We start from the raw sequence: 18,774 nt of genomic DNA, 5'->3' as shown, positions 1-18,774 counted from the left end.
TTAGGGCTGAAGCTTCACAGAGCCGGTGTTTTTTAAAAACCAATGGCTCAAAGCAATAAGTGAGTAATTCTGAGTTTCTGCATAAAGTTTAAAGTGATGCGAAAATATATTTGTTCTATAAAATAATTCTTTGGTTTTTGTGAAATGTTTAAAATTGAACAAACTTGAAGAACATATTTTTAATTCAGTTTAAACTTGCCTGACACTGTGAAAAGCTAAAATGTGTTTATTCTTATATTTTGGTTCAATGCCACTCCTCAGATCAAACAACATGAAATTAACTACGAGATCTCAAAAAGCAACACATTGCAGCCACATCTGAAGAAATTCAAAAACAAAGGAATTAACATCTATAAACATGGAAAGGATTATGCTAGTAACAATACCGAAATACAAAATCTCACCATTTTCAGTCTAGTTTACAGTGTAAATATCTTATTGCACTAGAAATAAGACTAAACTAACTTACAGGTAACTTCTCAGCAAGATATAGCATATTGTTTTAAGTCAATCATTTCTTAATATTGATGAAAATTACTAGTTCCATTGGCAAATTATTTCACTAAAACATGGGGAAAGTATCTTGTAATAAGTGAAATGATCTACCAGTGGAACAAGCACTTTTTTAAAATCAATATTAAGGAATTATTGACTTTAACAAGCTCTTATATCTTGCTGAAAAGGTACTTGTTAGTTAGTTTTCTTATTACAAGTGTACCAAGATATTTGCACTGTAAACTCGACCAAAACTATGTGGTAAGATTTTGTGTTTTTGCAGTGAAGCATCTACAAATGGAGAGAATATGGAGCAAAATTACTAAAAGATCAGATCAAAATTTCACAAATGACTCCAAATTAACATATAATGCCTTCAGTGTTCAGGATTTAAGAAGCAGCATGCCACATTTACAAAACAGCGCCACCTTCATGTCTGGAGGAACAAAGACGACAAGTACAGAGACAAATATTTTCAATATGTTAAGATATCGTGTTATCGTGGGGGCAATTTCAAGTTGGTCTGCGAGTGTTTATTTAAAACAGAAAAATTATTAGCTTATTACTTTTACAAAGTGTGGAGTATTTATTACTTAAGGCCAACGTTCAGCTTTATGCTTTTAATTAGGGCTGAAACGATTCATCGAGTAACTCGATTACAAAAAATCCTCGAGGAAATTTATCTGCCTCGAAGCTTCGCTAAATTTATTGTATTGTAATAAGCAATGCTGTTAAATACGCAGCACACTGGTCTAGCCGGAGGGTTTTTGTGTTGCACAACGCTACCACTTCCGTTAGCGCCTGGAGCACATGTGCTAAGTTTGTAGCTATGGAGGGAACCGGAGAATGCTCAGAAGGAGAACCCCGAAAGCGACAAAAAATGTCAAAAGTTTGGGAACATTTTAGGCTAAACAGAAAGGACAACACAGCGCAATGCATCCACTGCAAAGCAGAATTGGCGTACCACAACAGCACGACATCAATGTTGCAGCATCTGAAGAGAAAACACCCGCTACATGCATCCAACTCGTACACGGTTGCCAACAGGTAACGTTTATGTTCTCTTTGCTAACTACGTTGTGTGATAATCTGCCATGTTATAGATGTAAATTGAGGCACATTATTTTGCTAACGTTACATCTAAACATAGCGGTTACTTAACCGGGTGTAGTGTAAATTGTATGTGAGGGTGGAACTGAGAGAAATTATGCAGGACTTAATGTAAGTTTGTTAATAAAAATACGCAGCAACAGATTACAGGCATAAGCTGAAAAGCATTTATTTATTGGTGTCTTTCCATCCTGAAAAGTTACAGTCTTTTCTTCTTGCTACTGTTATGTATGAATTAGAAATTTTTGATTAATATTTTTTGTAGTAATTCTATATTTGTTTATACCTAAGCAATCAAGAATAAATAATAGCATCGTTTTAATAAAAATAGCAACATTTTTGCATTTTATCATGACTAGTTAAGGCTGCAGAACTCTGTACAAACTCAAACCTTTACATTTTGAGTAAGTTTATTTTTTTCCTAATATATAGATTACATTCTGTTTTCCAATACATAAAAAAACATTTCACTGCATTTAGATTTTTCTGTGATGGTTAAAAATAATGCTTTTAATTAAAGCATCCTCAAAATTGCGTTATCAATAAAATGTTAGAATTAAATGAGTTGTTTACTTAGTTCTTTTACGTGTATGTGTATTACTCACTGAAGATAAATACATAAACTAAAAGCTGGAGTGTAGACATTTTTATAAGCATATTTGTGAGCCTGCCACTTTATTATTTGAATATAATTTAATATCTTAGTATAACTTTTCTTCAGGTTAAAGCAAACTACTGTTACAAGTAAACTTTCTAAACTACAAACATTTAACTGTTAGGGATGCTCAAAAAGGAGATATTGGACTGATCTGGACTAACTGGTGTTATTGCAGATTTGCCAATAGTTTATTTTATAAATTTTTTCTATCCGATTACTCGATTAATCGTAAGAATAATCGATAGATTACTCGATTACTAAAATATTCGTTTACAACAGCCCTACTTTTAATACCGGAGCAAGACCCAGAAAAACTCCTGTTAGTTTACAAATCTAGAACCAACTTAGAAAATATTTAACAACCCAGAACATGCATCAGACCCGGAGAATCAAAATTTAGTTTAATCAGAACAAGAATCCAACTTCTATTTATTTGATATTTGAATTGAGGTTGGAATATAAGTGTCAGGCTAAGATTTTTCTTATTTTTAAATTATGAGGATGAAGTCACAACATCACATGAATAAAGTAGTAATGTCATGAAAATGTCAGCATAAAAAACAAACCCAAAAAAAACTATCCAAGTTTTGTTTTCATTAAAACAGCTTTTTTGTATTTTGTAAATTATGGACTATTATTCTTAGTAAACAAGGGGAACCAATATGTAGTTTTATTCTTTAACCTTTTTGTCTTTGGTTTTGTTGTTTTGTATTTCCTTCTAAGTCATGCAAAGCACGTTAAACTGCCTTGTTGCTGAAAATGTGCTACATAAATAAAATACCTTACTTTAAGTGGTCCTAGGCATTAAAAAGTTTGAGGAAACTGTCTGAATGTGATATTCACTAACCTTTCCTGCACCACATTTGCCCAAAAAGTCTCATAAAATCCTTATGAGACTTTTTGAAGAAGTTGTGAACACATGAAATCAGGATGAACGTCTTAAACTAAACGTGTGGGTAGGCTGGGTCAGAGCAGTAGGCGGCTCATTACTGTAACAAGGTGCAATCACAGTGAAGATGTTGATTAAAGACTCTGAACATGCAAACTGAGTGATGGATGCTCACACACCACACAGTAGCTTAGGCTGAATAATCTGCTAATCCTGCAGTGCTGCTGATCCAAGCAGCAGGACAGAGGAAAGACAAACACCTGCTGGCAGGAACAGTCGTCATCTCTGCAGTTTGGATTGTTTGCAGCATGGATGGTTTGTGTTGAAGCTGCTGTGTTTTTGGAGGGTTTTGAGAACCATGTGCACCACCATCATGGTTCTCTCCACTTTGGCCTTTTTACTGCGCCAGCGTCTCTTCAGCCGAGGCAAAACGTGAGTGGCTGCTTGGTTTTTGGTAGCAAATCTTTCAAGTTGCACATTAATTATGTTTTTCAATCAACCAAAATCACAATTCAACATGGTGTTAGCCTACAACCTGGGCTTGGCGATGCAACTTAAAGATAATATCTCCAATTATCTCCAGATCTGATTTAAATCGATTTTTTTTCTTGGCTTTTACTTCAATTGTCCTTTCTGAGAGTTTTACGGCAGAGTATGAGGGCGAGATTGTGATGTTTTTTGTTTAATTACAGAAATATAGTCGTAAAATAAGCAGAACAAAGACAATTTTACCAGAAGAAAGTTGTTTCAATGAGAACAAAGCTTGGATAGTTTTTCCATTTCTTGTGTTAAAGTTCTCATAACATTACTGCTTTATTCATGTAATATTGTGACTTTATCCTCATAATTTAAAAATAAAAAAAATCTTAGTCTAAATATGACCTCAATCCAAATTCCAAATAAATAAAAGTTGTAAAAAATAAATGGTAGTTGTAAAATACGCTTGTCATTTAAAATGGCCGCCCTGTGTGTTCTGATATCACTCTGTACTACGAAACCCAATGAGTGAATTGTTGGGGGAAAAAATCCATATTGTCCATAAATTAAATCTTCAAAACCCCCAAATTCTATAAAATTATAAATTATAGTCATAAAATCAACTCATCTCAGAGTCCTACCTAAAACCCCTTTATTGGACGTAAACAGGAACTAAAACTTGTGTTAATAACCGTTAACCTTACCGTATTTTCCGGACTATAGAGCGCACCTTACTATAAGCCGCATCAAGCTGCATCATGTGAACTTCTTCTTGTGGTTTCCATGATGAGTTTGAAGAAATTTCTCTGTCGTGCCTGCTGCTATCATGTCCTTGTTCTAAATGAAAATTAGCACTTTCTTCTTTGATTTCCAACTTTGGCTTCCAATGAATCACTTTCTGCTAAAGAGCCCCCTGGTGGCTGAAGAAAAATCTGCAGAAAAGCCGCACCGGGCTGTAAGCCGCATGGTTCAAACTGTGGGATAAAAGTGGCGGCTAATAGTCCAAAAAATACAGTAAATATTTTTATTAACTAATTTACAAAGTCGAGACAAAGTAGTGTATGGGATAAAATTACATCTCTGTGCTGATGCAGATTAAACACGTTCAAACGAAGCAGCAGAGGAAAACTGACCTTCGTTTACAGCAGGGGTGTCCAAATCATCACGTCCAAATTACAAAATAAAAAACTAAGCACAAGAAAATAAAGTAGACAGATTTATTTATTTTTGTAATCCTTATTCTAACTAGGATTTTACACATTTTCTATACTACAAGAAAATAATGTAGTTTTCACATTATTTTGTCCTCGTTAGCTATAAAAACAGAATTTGGGAAACAGAAACAGAATTTTCTTTCAAAACGCTTGTTATTTTTTTGCCAAGCTCAATAACTCAAATAAAAGAAATTCAGTAAAAGTCTCAGGATAGACCTGGTTCTACTCATTACAAACGTTTGGTTGAAAAATGACAAATACTTTGTGTTGTACTTAACATTTTCCATTGCATCAAAACCACAGGAGTGACAATTTTACTCTGATTTAAAATAAAACAGATGGGAGCCACAAGAAATCAGCCCAAGGGCAACAAATGGCCCCTGGACCGCACTTTGGACACCTCTGATTTGGAAAAGAAAAACAAATCCAATAGTCAAAAGCTAAATGTGTCTGACCTGGTCAAGGACAGAATATGAATAAAATCTGAAACCCAAAAGTAAGAAGATTACCTGCTTCACAAAAAGAAAGCAAATCTCTTTTTATGTTTCATAATTTCTACAAACCAAAGCAGCTCAAAGTATTTCACTCAGAAAACACATAAAAGGAACATCAGGCTGTTCATAAAGTAAATCAAGAAAAAAAATCACAAAGAAAAAAAACACGTTAATTTCTCCTTTTCTACAGATTGTGGTTCACATCCAGAGGTTAATGAACAGAACTGAATGTAAAATGGATCGGGCCTACTTCAGGCGACGGAGTAACACACAGCTCTGTCTGAGAAAACAAAGAAATAAAACGATATCTAAAATAAAACAGCGTATGAACTCTGTAAAGCTTTTTCACAAGTTTGCGATTAAAGGAAATGTGTGTAGAGGTTTAGAGAATCCAAACATTTTACTCAGAAATGTCCGACCAAGAAATTACTCAAGAATAAAAAAGTATTTGGTAGAAAGGCTAGTTGAGTAATTGATCAAAACATTTCGTATTTTAAAATTACATCATCATTAGGACCAAAATATAAAGTTATGTGGAAATTTTCCTATTTTAAAGACCAAAGTGAAAATAATTAATAGAAAAAAAACATAATTACAGAATAAAGTCGTGCAAAAGAAACAAAATCTGCAGGTTTCTGGTGAATTTTTGGTTGAAACAAATTTGTTCTTCGTTCAGTGAAGTAAAGCACAGTGAGCAGAGAATCCAGAAATTAAGAGCTGTGATGTTCAGGGCCGGCCCAAGACTTTCTGGGGCCCTGAGCAAATTTTAATACCAACAAGTCGACACCAGACGTGTTAACATTTCTAGGCTAAACTATGTAACAGAACAGAACAGAATATACTTAATAGATCCCCAAAGGGGGGAGGTGTTAAACATTAATAATACAAACATAACCATAAGAGATAAAGTTAATATATATGTAAACCTGAGAGTGATGCAAGTAATTCAGTATAACTGAATATATAAAAAATACAAATAATTAAAAAATAAATAAATAAGTATGCATTTACATGCAAATATGTTAATCTATAAATGAGTGCAAAGATAAAATTAGATTTAAGTTACTCAGACTTGGGGATTGTAAAGTCTAATGTCTACAGGCAGAAATTATTATTATTATTAGGCTACATACTTATTATCGTTGCTTGTGTTTAGTTTATATCATACCGGTGTTATTACAGCTGCTGATTTCAACCTTACAGGAGAAGCAAACAAGCAAAGATGCTCTAATTAATTCCCATTTTGAAATGCAGAGTGCTGTTTAAGTGTGGCATATTAATTTAACTATTTGAAAGTATGAGCTGCAGACAAACATTTAATTTACAGTAAACGAGTTAGCAAGTTTGATATCTTTTCTTTTTTTATTTGGAAGAGATGTGTAAAACATGCAAAACCTGCAATCTGTCACTGCAAAATAAAATACATTTTATTCCTAAGGGGCTAATTTTGGTGTTGGGTCCCTAATCGGCCACTTAGCTCGCACATGCCTTGGACCGGCTCTGGTTATACTTCATAATAAAGTTACTCAGGTAAAAGTAAAAAGTACAGCATAGTAAAAATACTCCTAAAAGTAAATTTTCCCAAGAAATTACTCAAGTAAATGTAATTTGTATCAAACTCTGTGTGTAAATAACATTCTGTCCAGTTTGAGCACAGAGAGCCTGAAAGCTTTCGCTCATGTGTCAAACTCTAGGCCCAGGGGCCAGATCCGGCCCGCCATAGCTCTCTATGGCGGGCCATAGTGCATTTTGACACTATGCAAAAAACTGATTTGATTTTTATGGCGTTCCAAAGCAGGGGTGCCCAAAGCGCGGCCTGGGGGCCATTTGTGGCCCTTGGTCTGTGTTTGTGTGGCCCTAAAAGCAGTTTGAGAAATGATAGAAGTTTGGCTTAGTTGACTTTTTATTTTTAAATCAGGTTGAAATTATTACCATCAGTTATAAATAGAACCGTCAAGATAACAGTGTGCTTAAATATTATTTTATCAATGAAATCAAAGCAGTTTTTAATCTGTTTACGGTCAAATTACATCAATCAGTCGCTCCACTTTCCTGCGAATTATCGTGGAAATTCACGCAAAATCAACAAATCCAGCACTTTTTCACGCTAATGCATAATTACATATTTTACTGCAGATTTTTGGCAAAAATGGTGAAAAATTTTGGATCCAGGTTGGATCTTTTGTTTCTTACTTTTAAAAAACAGCTGCCTCAGCCTAACATGATGTCAAGTTATAATCCATAATAACGAGTAATAAAAAGTCACATTGCCCATCATACATAAGTGCAAATATTTCTTAATTAGTACCACAAACACTTAGATTTTTATTGCATTAAATCCCAAAAACAATCGGAAAATCCTGGAGGGACTGAAAAGATGTTCAATACTATTTAATTTTAAGAATTGATTTATATTTCAACAGTCCGTTAACAGATTTTTTAACAGTTTCTGGCACAACCGGCCCTTTAAGAGCATTCATGATCTTCATTTGGCCCAAAATGAAATTGAGCTCGACTCACCTGCTGCTTTAGCTCCTTCCTGAGCTTAAACTGTCATGATGTGGTTTGGCGGACACAAAAGCAGCAGGTAAAAACGTAGTGAATATTTAATGAACAAAATCAGAGTTCAACTTACAAAAAAAAAGAACATCCAAGGGGAACACAAAACAATCCAAAGTAAATCCAAAACAGAGAGCATAAGGGACGTGACAGGCAGGGTAACAAGACAGACTGGCCAGTTGTGACTGGGATAGAGGAGCTTAAATACTGGGAGGTGGCAAATGGAACAATGGACCTAACTAGATGAGATGATTGATTGCAGGTGAGAGTAGTTGGCGGGGAGAAGATGGCGCAGGGAAGCTAAGGAGAAATACTGCGGAAAACAAGAGGGAGGAAACACCAGGGAGCTGGAAATACTTCTAAAACTAACGAAACACTAATATTAAAGAAAACCTGATAAACTAGAAGAGAAAAAGACATGAGGGAAAAACAAACAAACCTAAACAGAAACCAGGCAGATCTAACAACAATAATAGACGGGCTTGAATGCAGACATAACAGAACTCAACCTAAAGTAACCAGACAAGAAAAGATAGAAACTCTACGGCGGGAGACAGAAAGACTAAATAACTTAACTGGAACTACTAGGAAGGTATATCTAGACTTAGACATGTAGTAAATAACTGAACCTAGAGTGATGAAATAACTAAGAAATAAACATTACTAGAAATACTACAGAGAGACTGAAATAAGGGATAACTAGAAGGACCAAAGAATTGACTTGGCTAGAATCAGTGAAGAAAGAGATACATAAACTCAGATATCTAAGAATAACTGAAACTGGGATGAAAAGTAAACATAGCTAGAAATACTACAGGGAGACTGAAAGGAGGAAAGCAAGTTACATCCAAATAATAACTAAAATGACCATGAAGGGCTAAGCTAACGTGAACTACAACACAATGCTAAAGAAGATCAAAACCAAACCCAGGGTCCTGACATAAACTGGCTTGACCTTCCCCAATCTGTTGATCTTTTCCTTTTCAAAGTCGGCTGCAGCTTTGGTCATCCTCAGGTGGTCGCATTTTTTACGTGCAGATCTGTTTATGTCAGCGCGTGATGAGATAACAGCATGAGTCATTTTCTAAGAGCTCCTATTACCTCACACACACACCCTGATCCCCCCAGGCCGACTCTGACCCCGGATCGTTACCTCAGTGCATCTTTGGAGCAACAAAGCAATTATGAGACGTGAAAAACACCCCGTCTAGGACCTGAACTGGATCCAAGATCACTGTGTGTATTTTTAAAAAACAGGCCTTGATTCCAGCTAAATGTTTTGGATGTTCCACATTAATGAGCCTCATTGTGTTTTGGCGCTTGGAGAACATGATGCTATTCTTAACCAACTAGAAGGTGGCAAATACTAAACGCTGATGTGACGCTCTCCTGCCTGCAGCTGCAGAGCGACAGACTCAGACTGATAACGTTGGGTTCCTGTTTTTATCAGCTTTAAAGGGCCAGGCGGTACATAAAGCAATTTCATTACAACGACTTTTATCGAGCTATAAATGTCATTTCTGTTGTCAGATACGAGCAGTTTGGTAGAAACTAGTTACATTTACTTGAGTAACTGTGTTGAAAAAAACCATTTTTACTACAATGTACTTTTCACTATTACTTGAGTAATTTTATTATGCAGTACTTCTACTCTTACTTTAGTAATACTTCAGGATTTTCTACTCACTGAATGAATAAACATGTTTTAACCAAAAATACACCAGACACAGACACACACATGCAGCTTTTGTTAAAGTTTCACAAGTTTTTTATTGAAAGAAAATGATTTGGAAAAAATTTATTTTGCTTGAATTTGATATTTTTTGTTACTTATATGAATTATTGTCATTTTTGTTCTTAAAATACCAAGATTTCGACTTAGCGTTATATTTCGGTCTGTCTGACGACGTAATTTTTAAATATTAAATGATTAATTATTTAATCAGTTACTCAGTACTCAGTAAACTTTTACCAAATACTTTTATACTTTTACTTAAGTAATTTCTTGGACAGCTACTTTTTACTTTCACTTGAGTAAAAATACGTTAAAGATGCTACTCTTATTTTTGGAGTACTTTACCCTCATCTAAATATGAGACGTTCAGTAAAGAAATTATTACCAAGAAATTTAACTACAGTGATCTGAAATTAAATCAGGTTTAACTGGAGGAATAAAAATGCACATGTACGGGTTTTGGTTTGTAATGTTTCATGTTTATCTAAAAACTCCCAGAGTCAAGTTTTGATTTTTTTTGCATTGATGTGTAAATTGTTTTTACATTTTTGAAGGTGCAGAAAGTGCTTCTTATGGAGCAGCAGAAATAAGTTGTGCACCATGTATTTATGGGTAAAAATAGAAAATGATTTAAAAATGGAGCAAGAGCTGGAAACCAGGAGCTAATTAGAAAAACGTCAATCACAAGTTGACCTTTACGAGTCATTTTCACTGTGCAGCCTAATGAAGGTTTCATCCCAGACAGTTTAAAAAAAAATAATAACAGCAATAACTAAAATCAGTGGAACCTTGTAAACACCAGTAACTACCAGCCAGGATTATGTAAAGTTGTTGTTTTACTTTTCCAGGAATACGTTTGCTCTTCTGGCGGAAGCTCATTTTGCGAAACGATGCGAGGACATTTCTCGGTCCAGAGATCATCCTCCGTTTTGTTTCTTTGTGTTCTTTGAAGAAGGAACATGTCCATTTCTGTACCTGAAGAATTAACCTCTGGGTTAAATCAATTTTCCCAGGAAATGTAATCTCATCCTTGTGTTGCTGATGAAACCGAGACAGAGCGACTCTGCAGCAAGCAGAGCTTTTAAAGGAACCGATGCTGCAGCAGAAACAACGTTTACCCAAACCTTTGAGCCTCAGCAGAGAGGAGAGGTTGTTGGTTTCTCTCGCTAACTGGAAACAGATCGCTGTCTTTCAGTGTAAACACCTGGAAGGTGAATTTAAAAACATAGGGATGTTTTAGTAATGGCAAAATGTATTGATACAACTACAGTACCTTTCAACAAACTGCCTTAGCTTTCTCAACATATGATGAGTAGGTCTTAAAATCACATATTTAACATATTTTCACGTTGTAATTTGACACTATGCAAAAAACTGATTAGATTTTTATGGCGTTCCAAAGCAGGGGTGCCCAAAGTGCGGCCTGGGGGCCATTTGTGGCCCTTAGTCTGTGTGGCCCTAAAAGCAGTTTGAGAATGATGGAAATTTGGCCAAGTTGACTTTTTATTTTTAAATCAGGATGAAATTATTTCCATCATTTTCTAATAATGGGAAAAATTTGTTATAATACAAAGTGTTTGTTTTTTTAATAACCAAGCTTTTATTATAAGTAGATTCTTGTTTAACAGAGATTTTTACTGACTTTGCTGAAACACAATAAATTTCTCTTTAATTCACTAAAATTGGCTATAAACAGCGCGCATTTCAAAAGGAAGTGGCCCTAAAGTCTGCTCTTATCACTGATAATAAATGTGTTATACTGAGCACAAAAGAATGTGAAAACAAGATGCCTTTCTTTTAATTTAGCAAACATGCGAAACCTTTTTTATTTAGAAAAAAATTGGACTACTTTATTTGCTTGATTTTAATTTTCATTCCCTTACTTTTGGCTGGTGACCAAAAATCATGATGACAAAAAGTTTCGACACCCCTGCCCTAGAGTCTTGAGGGCCACATAAATAGTTGCGGCGGTCCGGATGTGGCCCGCGGGCCTCGAGTTTGATACGTGTTTTACATCTGTTGTCTATCAGCTTCATGTTGCATGTTTTAACTGAGTTTGCTCCTTCATCTCCTTCTGTTTCTAAGATTTCCTAAAAACGTGGATGGAAAAGAGCCGCCCGCAGTGCAGAGCCAAGATCCTAAATGAAACAGCGCCACCAGGTGACACTGATTACATATTATTTAACGATCACTTCATGATTTCAGTAGCGCGACCAGCAGCGTTATGGATCAGCTGCAGCTGGACGACTGACGTTGTAGGCAGACCTGTGAACACACTGTTGGGTTTGACATCTTAAATGTCCAAAAATAAACAAACAAAACAACCAAAAGAAATAAAATGGACCCTGAACTCTGTGTTGGCAAAACTGTCCTTCAGATAACAGGCTAGCTGGAAGAAAACAACCAATAATGCAAACAGAAAACATCGAGTTTGCTTTATTTTATCATGTGGTTAATTGATTTATTGCAACAGGTCTGCTTATATTTTATTTTTATTTATTCTTAAAATACTCAAGTACAGGGCGTGCTGTGGTGGCGCAGGGGGTTAGCACGCCCCACGTTTGGAGGCCCTAGTCCTCGACGCGGAAGTCGCGGGTTCGACTCCCGGTCCTGGTGACCTTTGCCGCATGTCTTCCCTGTCTGCCTACTGTCACAAAAAATACGAGCCACTAGCGCCGCAAAAACTCTTTGGAGAAATAAATGGAATAAATTCTGAAGATAATATTTTTTGGGACCAAAATGGAGTCATGTCAGATGTTTTTAAACCTGCTGATGTTGTACACCTTAATATCATATCATATCATATCATATCATATCATATCATAATGAAATGCTTTTTCTTTGGGACCAAAACTGGCTCTAGCCCAGGGGCCCTTATCATTCTAAATCCGGCTCTGGCTGCTGTAATTAATTAAACTAAAGATGAACACATAAATGAATTTCTACACTGTAAAACATTTGAGTTGCATTTAGTTGTGTTGACTATCTCCTACTGTTTAAGTCAAATAAATTGATCCAGTTTAAAATTTTTGCCCTAAATGTGAGTTTGTAAAACACAAACTTACAGCAGTAAGTTGTGTTAACTTTCTATTAATTTTGTCAAACCTCCAAGAGTTGAAGAAACTGGAGTTTTTAGGTTAGCACTTTAAAAACTGAAAGAAGAAAAAGACAGAAGTGGGAACTATTTCCCAGAATGCTTAGCGGCTTGTTTCTGTATCCTGAGATGGAAGAGCGTTACATTGATCTGACTCTTGTGTTTTATTAAGGCAAATGTTTATTTTAAAGCTTGAGGATAATGTCCTGTTCACACTAAATGTTTCTGAGCTGAATTCATTCTGATGTTTAATAAAATTCATTATCGTAAAATAAGTTGTTATTTTAACTTGATATTGTGAGTAAAATAATAGAGAAATGTGGATCTTTAGTTTTTTTCCAAATAATTATTGTGAAATAATTATTTGGTTTAAATTGCAGCATTAAGTTAAAACTCACAATTCAAGATGAATGAACTTAAAAAACAATGTTTAGACAACTTGTCTCTTGTTGTTAAATCAACTTAATGAACTTTAATTTCTGAGTTAAAACCAAAACAATTTTCTTGTCGACTTAAATTAAATTTTTCAGGCAGCAGGTGGACTTTCATTTTCAAGTTAAACCAACTTCAGATGTTTTACAGTGTATAGATCCTGCTGGAACATTAGTATTTTAATCCTGGAAATGTCCTTCAGGTGATAGAAGGCTGATTTTGTAATTATCTTTATGTGACTCTGAAGGTTCAGGTCTGAGTTCATCGCTACATCCAGAAGAAGCTGTGCCTGACTCTCTTTGTTTACAACCATGTTTATTTTTCTATTTGCGTTGCCCGGGTGTGATGTCATCAGCCGCAGAGCGGATTACTAAACATGTCATGTTGTCATAGAAAAAGGTCAAGAAGGATCGATTATTCTTTCAGTCGCTGTAAAATAAGGTTTCATAGGAGAGTAGAGAAAAACAGGAACCAGCTGGATGAAGACTTCACGACCATAACAGACCTAAATAAACAATTTATTACAACAGATTTATATGAATTACTATTTTATTTCATTTCAGACCATTTCATGTGAAATGGTCTGAAAAGGTTTGGAGATTTTATGACATAGAAGAAAATGCAGACTATGGTTTTACAGAACAACATAAACATGTTGTGGCTGCATTTACCAGGAGAAAAATGTTTCTGCTTTGTGTTTTTCTTTCCCAGTGCTGTCAATGCAAACTCATTTAGACGGTCGGTTGTGTAATTGGACAGGTAATTGAGCAGAAGATCAATCACTGCTACACTTTCTGTCTCTAAGGAGCAAACCCTTTACACTCTGGAAGAAATATATGGATAATCTTAATTTGCTTTTATGAGCTTTATACTTGAATGTCTTCTGAAAGATGAAGCCTTTAAGAAACTTTAAGAAATACTTATAAGTAACTGAATTGGTTACTTTAGAGAACAAAACAAAAACAATTTTTTTTTTTTAATATTGAAAAGAATAGTTAATCAAAGCATGATTTAGTTAAGATAATTCAATGGCAGCTTAACAGGATTAAAGTCTGAACTTTGACTAGACTGCTACAAAATCTTTATTTATTTTTTTTAATTCTGAAATGCTCCTTTGGTTTTTCTTGAGCTGCAACAGGATGAAGAAAATATTTTTAAAATCTTGGGAATCATCATCAAAATGTGTGTTTTTTAAAAAACTTTTTGTTATTCTTGACCAGCTGTGATTTTCCCCCTGCGATATTAGATGCCATTTTAGTTTGTCGTTTGTTGGATAACAAACGTTGTGCCTGTTTTTAATTTTCTTAAAATAAAAACTTGACGTGTTGCTTTTTGAGATTTTTTTAATTTACTTTGTGTTGTCAGTTTCTGTTTAGGAGAAATTTTAATTGCAAAAAGTTTTGAAGTTATTATTTTTTTACTCAGTTTGACGGCCTCCAAATTAGAAAGGCAAGTATTTTCCAATCGGACCAGGTTGGTTTGGGTAGCTTTATTTTACCTTTATAAATTGAATCATAATTTTAAAATGTTTTTTGTATTCAATATAGTAATTTTTTATTTAATCATTTGAAACATTACAACGTGCCAAAAAGCAAAAGCAGAAGTCTGAACGGAGGTTAAAGGTTTTTATCACGCTGTAAAGCCTTTTAGCAGCAAAACAGAGACTTTGTGATTGCCAATATAACACCAATTAATAAGTTAATTAGCTTTGATAATTATCTAATGAAACTGTCTAACAAAGCTGACCATGCACAGCAGGTTGTGGTTAAAACTAATGAAGGAGAACTCGGCCCCTCGGCAAAGACATGCGTCCTGCTGCGTGTAAAAGATTATTAATGATGTGGATAATAATGTATAAAGAAAAACCTTCATCCATTGAGAAACAAACAAGCTAAATTGTAATTATAAGTTGTCAAATGTTTCAAAAATATTACAAATTATATCGGCTGATATGTTACTTGGTCACTGTTTGAGAATAGTCTGAATTTTAGGTTTTCACTGATGGCAGGAAATTAAAAAATTGAAATGTTCAAATGGAAAATGTGTTGTGCAACACAAAGTATTCATCCAGGTTTTGCTTTCAATTGAATGTAATTTATTAATAATAGCTGCCAAAACATATGGCTTTTACTGAAATTTCGACCATTTAATGAACTTAGAAGAAATCAAACAAAATTGGACAAAATCTAGAAAAATATGATCAGTCTTAAAGTATAAGATATAGTTTATTGTTTACTTTTAAATTTGGCAAACCTGCAAAACGCTTTTTTGTTCAAACTCTACATTAATTACATAATTCTGATTGCTTTGCTTATTTCATTCAAATACTGTACTGTGAGTTGAGTTTATCGTTTATAGAGCATGTAAAAAAATAAATAAATAAAATAGTTTCTCCAATCATAATTAAATAAAAACATACCAGTAATTGTGTAGTTTCAACCTGACATTTATGACCGGTGTTACAGAAAGTTTGGACACCCCTTGGCGCTCAATATTTTATCAAAAATCAGAAGTAGACCTGTCTGCTCTGAACTGACTCTGTAGCAATCAAAAGCAGCAAGAAAAAGAAAAATCACTGCAATATTTCTCTGTAAATGATGAAACTCTTCATCTGCAGCACCCTGTTTTTCCCTCTCTCTCTCTCTCCTTAGAGAGATGAAACAGGTGAGTTGATAAAATGCGGGATATCTGCGATACAGGAACTATGAATAATACTTCTGCTCCGCCAGGAGCGTTTTTAAATAATGTATTTTATATGGTAATGTTGGTGGGGAAGTGTCAGTCTGAATTATCCTCCTCAGTTTCCAGAAAGCCTCTCTGTGCTCCGAAAGTGGAACCAGCTGAGCCGCAGCAGCTTTAACGCCCTGCCAACACGCTGATCTGGAGGGAAGACCGTCAGCATGCTCTGCTGAAAAGCCTTTCCGCCAGAACCAGGAGAGGAACGGAGAGGACATCCTGGCTGATCTCGTCTTGGAGAGAAGCCAGTGTTGGTGTGATGCACGTTCACGGCCTGCTGCGTCTCCATTTGAGGGGAAATCCACTCCCACGCTCTCTGCAGCTCCTAAACACGATGCTCGGATTGTCGTGTTGTGTCACCGGAGATTTCTCCCTTTGCGTTGTTTCTCATGCACATCTCCAGCGATGACTAAAATGTTTACAGTAACAATTGAGCTCCTGTGCAATTAAAGCTGTTTCCAATCTCGTTTTACGAGCCGAGTCATTTCCCTTTGTCTGTTTCCTGCCTGAATGAGCAAATAAGTGACTCAAAGTTTACCCTGAGGTTTTAATATGATCCAAAATTCACTTTTGGAATATTTTACAAAATGCTGGGGATAAAAAATATTCCCAACATAGTGAAATCTCCTGATCTGTTACAGGAGAAATAAAAATCACAGAGTCTTACTGAGTAAAGGGGACCCTATAAAGCAAAATGAACTTTTTTGCTTTAAAAGCAGCTTATGTGCTTAAAAAACAAAAACAAAGCAGTTTTCTGGCATGAATCTTTAAAAAAATCTCATTTGGTGTCTGGAAAATGACTTGTTCTCACATTTGACGGGCACTACACCGTTACCTAGCAACCCCAGTGAGTCCAGCCCGTTACCTAGCAACCCAAGTGGAGTTCCAGTACATTTGTTGAGCTGGTTTTACTGTCGTACGTGCTTTACAATGGCTGCTGGAAAAGACAAGTGTTTTGGTGTTGACTTACTATCCAGAAACCACTTGCTGCATTCTTGTTGCTTGCGCAGGAGGCCCCACTTCTGCTTTTCAAAGCTGGTACAATTTTATCCTTGTGCATCTTCTGCAGACATTTTCACAGTGTAAATGTTGAGTTGGTTGCTCATTTGGATTTAAAGTGAAACGCTCATTTCATTCTGAAATGAGCACAAAATATAAACTAAAATCTCATTATCTGAGGATGAAAAATGTTATGAACATCTTTTGTATCGGCCATAGACTAATATGGCCGATACATATTAAAGGTCACTTTTAATATAAAATTTTTTCCTGTTTGTGGTCTCAGTGAGCAGACCGTGTCTGGGTGTCGTTCATCCTCCCTGTTAGCGGCTCGGCTAGCGTTTCTCTTTGTCTCCTGACGACTATCAGATCCCTCCACCTGCAGGAGGCTGGAGCCTAATGAGCGTGATTTGTTCCCATGACCATCGGCTCTGCCAGGCATGCACTCTATCTGCTTGTGTAATCAAGGCGTTGGAGGACACAAATATCTGCCGATAGCAGCAGCAGCAGCACTCTCCCGTCTCGCTGTTGTCTCCTGCCCCGATGAGCCTGTCTGACTCAAATTACTAGGTGAGAGCGGGGTTTCTGTGCACTCGGCACAGCGGAGCAGCTCGGGTAATAACACTCTGGCAGACCATGGGAGTTAATCCAATGACGGGGGACAGAGCTCTGGTTCCTAATGGGCACAGAGAGATGCAGAAAGAGAGGGCACTCATGGCGACTCTAATACGCCGTCCTCTTTTCTCTGTGCCGATCGTGTCTGTAGTTTGAGATCAAGGCCAACAGAAAAACCAAGAGGGCAGACATGAAAAGGGCTGCTGACAGCGGGGCTGTTAACTGCACTGGAAACACGCTGTGCAGTTAGACATCAATAATCTGGCCTGTTTTTAGGTTCTCATGCATCTCACACACGTCGCCTGCAGACATTGTTAGCTGCATGATTGTGTGTCGTTGTACATGGGAAGGAGGACATTTTTCAGTCATACTTCAGTACTGAAGCAGATTTCACTGACTGTTGCTGTTTTAAAAATCAGGTAGGATTAGGATTAGGATTAGATCATTTCTTATAAGAATGTTTTTGTTGCTTTTTTTCAAATTCGTAAATTTACATAAAGGTTGTATTATGTATTTAGAGGCCAAACACTCAAACTCACCACGTTAAAGCTGAAGTATGTAACTTTTATTAAAAAAAAAGAAAGATTTTTACATGCACTGCAAAACATTTGAAGTTGGCTTTAGTTGAAAATGAAAGTCCACCTGCTGTATTGAAAATGTAATTTAAGTCGACAAGTAAATAGTTTTGGCTCTAACTCAGAAATTAAAGTTTATGAAGTTTATTCAACAAGAGCCAAGTTGTCTAAACATTGTTTTTTAAGTTCATTAATCTTGAATTGTGAGTTTTAACTTAATTCTGCAACGTAAGCCAAGTAATTATTTCACAATATGCAAGGAAATAACTAAAGAGCCACATTTCTCTATTATTTTACTCACATTATCAAGTTAAAATAACAACTTATTTTATTTTACAAATTCTTGTTTCAAATTGCATGAACAAAATTTCTGACATCATGAATTTTATTAAACATCACAATGAATTCAGCTCAGAAACATTTAGTGTGAACAGGACATTATCCTCAAGCTTTAAAATAAACTTTTGCCTGAATAAAACACAAGAGTCAGATCAATGTAACGCTCTTCCATCTCAGGATACAGAAACAAGCCGCAAAGCATTCTGGGAAATAGTTCCCACTCCTGTCTTTTTCTTCTTTCAGTTTTTTAAGTGCTAACCTAAAAACTCTAGTTTATTCAACTCCTGGAGGTTTGACAAAATTAATAAAAAGTTAACACAACTTACTGCTGTAAGTTTATCTTTCACAAACTC

The 18,774-nt window shown here is 35.6% G+C and overlaps 1 long non-coding RNA gene across 1 annotated transcript; it reads left to right on the top strand.

The window, feature by feature from the left end:
* Positions 1-3,406: 3,406 nt before the first annotated feature.
* LOC111608718 lies at positions 3,407-16,322 on the top strand. Its single transcript, XR_002752817.1, has 3 exons — positions 3,407-3,584; positions 11,717-11,791; positions 15,959-16,322. It is a non-coding gene; the product is annotated as an uncharacterized LOC111608718 (long non-coding RNA).
* Positions 16,323-18,774: the final 2,452 nt, after the last annotated feature.

Source organism: Xiphophorus maculatus, chromosome 5 (assembly GCF_002775205.1).
Source record: "Xiphophorus maculatus strain JP 163 A chromosome 5, X_maculatus-5.0-male, whole genome shotgun sequence".
NCBI lineage: Eukaryota > Metazoa > Chordata > Actinopteri > Cyprinodontiformes > Poeciliidae > Xiphophorus > Xiphophorus maculatus.
Note: the sequence above shows the minus strand (reverse complement) of the source record. Positions and strands in the feature narration are given on the sequence as shown.